This window comes from Hipposideros armiger, unplaced genomic scaffold (assembly GCF_001890085.2).
Source record: "Hipposideros armiger isolate ML-2016 unplaced genomic scaffold, ASM189008v1 scaffold_1883, whole genome shotgun sequence".
Lineage (NCBI taxonomy): Eukaryota > Metazoa > Chordata > Mammalia > Chiroptera > Hipposideridae > Hipposideros > Hipposideros armiger.
Window position 1 is genome coordinate 13,822 of NW_017733233.1, and position 6,164 is coordinate 19,985.

General features: G+C 42.0%; 2 non-coding genes across 2 annotated transcripts; one reads left to right on the plus strand and one right to left on the minus strand.

The window, feature by feature from the left end:
* Positions 1-809: 809 nt before the first annotated feature.
* TRNAM-CAU (transfer RNA methionine (anticodon CAU)) lies at positions 810-882 on the plus strand. The gene has a single exon. It is a non-coding gene; the product is annotated as a tRNA-Met (tRNA).
* Positions 883-4,921: 4,039 nt separating this feature from the next.
* TRNAM-CAU (transfer RNA methionine (anticodon CAU)) lies at positions 4,922-4,994 on the minus strand. Its single transcript has one exon. It is a non-coding gene; the product is annotated as a tRNA-Met (tRNA).
* Between the last annotated feature and the right edge of the window lie 1,170 nt (positions 4,995-6,164).

Consider the following 6,164-nt stretch of genomic DNA (forward strand, 5'->3'; position numbering starts at 1 on the left):
TCCCCTGCCCCCGCCGGCCTTTGAAAACCCGCGCTTTTCGCACCGGGAGGGGGTTTCCCGGGAGGTGCGACTTCAGTGCTGACATCCAGACATTCTCCGGCAAACCGAGACAGTAGGTGAACCGGGCTTTTCACCTGTCCCTGTTCCGGTAACTGCTGCTCTCACCTGCTAGCCGACCTCCAAGAGTCTGCACCAAGAACACTGTGTTCTTTAAACTATCAAGTCGCTTCTTTCCAGGACCCCCCTTAGAGGTTGGGAAGACTGTAGTATGTTGAAAATGTAATGGGACTTGCAGAGGTGTTTTCTTTAAATGGGGACAGACGGCTTTAGGAGAAATCCACCTAAGAGGGAGCCAAGGAGACAGAGCGCTGGCTAGAGACCGGGGGCCCCAAGTCCAAGAGAACTGTTGTTTGAGAGAATAAACACTTGAGTGTGTTTAAATACTGATGGGAGATATCTGTATGGAAGGAAAGCCGGCATGGTGAGAGAGGAAGCAGGCGGCTTCCTCTCACATCGAGACAAAATGGATGGGCTCTGGTGTAGGTAAACGGTGCAGGTCTTAGGCAGGAAGGCTAGTAGATTTTCCTTCTGATATGAAAGGTGGAGGCCATCAGCGCAGACTGAGGGGCGCAAGGCAGTAGGGTCAACAGTGACTTTCTTCATCAGGTTTTAGAAGTTGTTGCACTTTTAAGACATTGCAGGAGAGCACTTCATTTTCAAAATTTAAGGTGAAGGTAACTTGGACTAGAAAAGTTTAAACAAAGCAAAATCTAGCGTTAAAAATACATGGCGATTAAAACTGTTCACCTGCCTCCTTAGCGCAGTAGGCAGCGCGTCAGTCTCATAATCTGAAGGTCCTGAGTTCGAGCCTCAGAGGGGGCAGTCCTGTTTTATTGTGCTCCTCATTTATAGCAAAACTACCTCCTGGCCCTCGGACTGAATAGGGGTTGTATGTTGAATAGGGGTTGTATGTTGTCGATAAGATTAAGGCTAAACTTTCTTCTTCCTGATTAGTAGATGTATAGATATTGTAAACAATAATATAATAGAGACTCTTTTCTTTGGTATTTTAAGGTTTTTTGGTGACATTGGTTAATAACTACATGTTTCAAGTGTATAGTTCTACAATACATCATTCGTATATTGCATTGTATATCACCACCCCCAGTCTAGTCTCCGTCCCTCACCATGAATTTGACCCCCTTTACCCTCTTCACCGTCCCCCCTACCCCCTACCCATCTGGTAAGCACCCTTCTATTGTCTGTGTCTATGAGTTTGTTGCTGTTTTATATCATACACATGAGTGAAATCATGGTTCTTGTCCTTTTCCATCTGACTTATTTCACTTAGCATGATACTTACAAGATCTATCCATGTTGTCGCAAATGGCAGTATTTCATCTTTTCTTATGGCAGAGTAATACTCCATTGTGTGTAATATATACCACATCTTCTTTATCCAATCATCTATCAAAGGACACTTCGTTTGTTTCCCCATGTTGGCCACCGTGAATAATGCTACAATGAAGGTAGGATACATATATCTTTATTAATGAATAAAGGAGCCACTTTAAAATGGAATGGGAGCTGCCACCCCTAAGGAACTGCTTTGCATGTCTTATGCCTCAAACCTGTGGAATGTTAAAACAGGGCAAAATAACCTTTGCACTGGGCCTAGAGCAATCTTGTGCCCCAAAGAACTTTTTACAAAGATAATAGGAAAGCAGTTATGATGACTGCTGGACTGATGACTACTGGGCTGAAAATTAAAAACATTGTTTAGAATTAATGTCACTGTTATTATGTTATCTGCACCAATAGAAATGTCTTTCTTCTATTGATGTAATTGCTCCCCTTCCCTTTCTCATAAATTCCCATTGCCTTTGTCTCCTAATCGCTACAGTATTTGGGTTTCTGCTTGAATCAATGATTCCCAAATAGCTATTCTTATTGATCTCAAATAAACACTTGTAACCTTTCACTTTGAAAGGCCCTTTTATATTTAGTTAACAATATATAGATATAGATATTTTTCTTTAGTTCTTTATGCGTAATATACTTTTTATATTCATCTTTTTCCAATGGATAAGCTCTTTTGTCCAAGTTCCTCTGACTTCTATTGCTTCTTTGGACAGTATCTTCTATTGGTGCAACTTCATTTATTGAAAAATATGAATGGACAAATAGATGAAAACCTGATATATTCAATTTTCCCAGCAAATCTTATTGTTTCCTCTTCATATATATATGTGATCTCCTTGCCTGGGCCTCCATATATAATCTGGTCCTAACTGGTTTCCCATCTATACTGGCTGAATAATGTGCTGCAAAAACATGAGTCCACCAAGAACCTCAGAATGTAACCTTATTTGGAAATAAGAGTCTTTGCAGATGCTCTTAGTTAAATTAAGATGAGATCATACGGATTTGGGTGGGTCCTAAATCCAGTGACCAGTGTCCTTTTAAGAAGGCCACGTGAAGACAGAAACACACAGAAGGAAGAAGGCCATGTGAAGATGGAGGCAAAGACTGAAGTTATGCTGTCACAAGCCAGTAAGTACCAAGGATTGCTAGCAACCACCAGAAGCTGGAAATAGGCAAGGAAGAATTCTTCCCGAGAGGCTTCAGAGGGCAGCCCTGTCAATACCTTGATTTTGGACTTCTAGCCTCCAAAACTGTGAGGAAATAAATTTCTGTTGTTTTAAGCCACCCAATTTGTGGTACTTTATACTGGCAGTCTTAAGAAACTAATACACCTTTCCATCTCTCACTCCCCAGTCTTCCATCACATCGCCTTAGCCTGTTTTATTTTCTTCACAGCACTTATTTCTATATGAAGTTGCCTTGTCCTTTTATTTGTTTAACACCTTTATTGTCTATTTCCCACCCACTCCCTTAAACTGTAAATTCCATGAGAGTTACCACTGGGTCTGTTTTATCTACTCCTGTATTTCCCGTGCCTAGCACAGTATCTGACAAACAATACAGATAAATCAGTGAATTAATTAGCATATTAAATGTTATTCTTTTCCTTACATGTTTCCTATCACTATCTTATTCCAGGCAATCAACATCTTAAACTTGGATTTTTGCAGTAATCCCCTCGGGAGACACCTACTGGCATTCTTACTGCAGGCCACACTTGTTTGGTTCTGTCTGTGCTGGGAAAAGAGAGGGCAATTTTTGGACTACTCCTGCAAAATGTCTGGACCTCTGGAGAGTCTTTATTTTAGGATAGCTCTCTTAACAGCTCATTCTGGTGCAGACTTAAAGAGACATACAATAGAGAACATCTTAATAGTGTGTTTTGGACCCTCAGCCTCTGGTTCCAGAAGCCCACGTCTGACACAGTTAAGGATTTGGGAGAGGCCAAAGACATGGGTGGCCTGGCTGTTCAGGCAGCTTCTTAGGAATACTTGATTCTTGTTGGAGCCATTACCATTCATCTCCCATGTAGAATCAGAAACTATTTTTTGATCCATCCAGAGTTATACAGTCTTGCAGGACTGACTCACAATAACCAAATGTCTGAGGCATTCAAGCCAGAGTGAACATATTGTAGCCATATTGGTGGTTGATCAGCATATTGTCTCGCATGTAAAATAAACTCTACATTAGAAAGCAAATGACATTAGATGCTTGCTCTGTGCAATGGTAATAACAGTAACAGAAGTAATAAAATATTAATGGTTGTGATATCAAGCAACGGTGATCTGTTGCCAAGTCAACCCAAGCTGACTTAAAATTGTGTTGGCTCATGTGATTGACTTGGACAGACGTGGAAACACGGAGTCTAATCATAGCCTGTTATTTCCCTAAACAAGGTTTCAATCCCATTGGTTAGATGAGAATTTTTATTTCTATTTAATTTTCATTCTTGGTACATTCCTTGATTTGGATATCCAGAAAAGATTCCTCAGCCACACTTTTACCAACCAACTCTTGAGCTCACTTCTACAAATGGCCAACCACATCATGTCTTTATAAAGCAGATGTAGTAGTAACTTCACTTTGGCTGTAATTTTTTAGTTAAATGGGATGAGCAGGCAAAGAATGTGATTCTGGCACAAAGTCTTGTAATCTAAAGTGCTCCTTAAAGAGTCTGTAAGGATGGATTTGAATAGAATAATAGGGAGAGACACAGGTTTTAACAGTGCATGGCACACAGTAGGTGCTCAACATATAACTGTTGACTACTTCCCACTTGATAAACACAGATGTTAAGAGCAGGTTATTAAATATCGATCTTGTTTATTTTTATTTGAGTCAGGTTTTTATCTTAACTTTCTAAATATCACTTCTTGTTTCTTCACTTCTAGTTCCTCTTTTTACTCCTTCCTTCACCTTCTAGTTTGTATGCCTTTAAGAGATCCAGTCAACAGCACTGAAATAGGAAAGACGTCCAATGCAATGAGACAAGGGGAAAACTTTTTTTCTTTTTTCATGTAGGATGTCATCAGTGATTTGGTGGTAAGCAATTCCAGGATAATGGCAAAAGATAAACAATCAGTAATTAATAAAAATTATTGCACATCATACTACACCTTCCACATCCCCAGTGTAAGCCTCCATCCCGGCCTTCCTCCCAACCTGTGAATTTCTTGATGCTGATGTTTTTTAACAAACACAATTACCAAGCAAATCTCGAAAGCATTTGAAAAAATCTCCTAGCTTTATTTATAATTGGTATTTTTAAAAAGGAAGATTTTTGGAGTATTTGATTCTTGAAAATCACTGTTTTGTGATACAACATTACATGCTTGGGCTAAAGAGGAAATTACCCGTTCAGTCTCATCAAAGCAACTTCCTCGTTTGTTTGTTTTAAGTCTTAATGTACTCTTTAGACCAGAAAAATAGAGGAAGAACAAAGATTTGTTTACTCCTTTCATTATCCGGGTTTTTTAGGTTAAAGAAAAACCCATGCCCCCTCTGAGGTTCGAACTCAGGACCTTCAGATTATGAGACTGACGCGCTGCCTACTGCGCTAAGGAGGCAACTGACTCACTTTTTGTCTCCGAAGGTTTACCAACATTATTATAAGACAATCATAAAATCTGAATCGTAGTGTTTCAAACTAAAGTTGAATTGATTTACTTCGCATCTAAAATATCCGAAATTAGATGACAAAGCCATGCAAAACAAAGCGAGGGCCAACTATCAGCCCACCCCTGTTTCTCCCGCAGACTTTTCTGCGGAGACTTCAGGTGCTTCGAGCGAAACTGAGCCGGACCTTGGAGGAAGTTCTTTTCGGGTATGCCCGGGGCCTGCGGACATAGTCCGCCTTCTGAACGGCACACAAGACAAATAGCTGGGACTGCGCTCTTGTGCTCCTCGTGAGGTTCTGTTGAGGTGCTCGGTCCCCTAAAATTGATGGAGGGCGGGCAAGGGGGCCTCAGGGTTCTTTTCCTTCCTCTCCTTAGCAGTTCCCGGGCTTTAGCTAAACGCCCAGACTTGCTCGCTCCTGAAGTCCAAAGGGTTACTTCCTGCGGTGCAAGCGGATCTAGAGTCCACAACTTCCCCTGGAACTCTCGGTCTGTAGAGCGTCAACCTGGGAGCCGTGAGAAAGCAAGTCGTCGAGCGTCCAGAGGGTCACGGGGCTCTGGTCATGTGCTGGGAGCGGGGACTCCCTCACGCGCTGGAGGACCGGCAAACAAGCGAGGCACAGCAGGGCGGTGGAATCCGAAGAAAAGATCGGAAAAGAGCGACGTACAGTTCCGGGCAAGTGGAGGTGAGAAGCCACCCAGCGAACGGCAACGCAGCCAGCGGTGTCGTGGCCGAGCGGTACAAGGCGCTGGGATAAAGCTCCAGTGTTTCTGGGGGCGTGTGGTTCGAGTCTCGCCGCTACCAAGCGCTGTTTACTTCAACGTAACTTCCTTTCTTTTATTACGTCCAACGTGGACACCTCACAGGATCAGGTCGGGTTCGTGGATTCCTACTACTTCTGTTTTCCCAAAGGCTGGAGATATAACACCCATACGCGCGCTCTCCAAAACAGTCACCAACACCTGATAGGCCTTCGTTTCATTATTTCGGTTAACAAAAGGTTAATGAGCACCTACCTGTGTGTGACATTTACTCCCTTCGTCATTGTATTTTCACCACCCAGAAGTATCCAACATATAACAGACCTTCTTTTAATACATTCATTTATTTTTTAAAAGTTG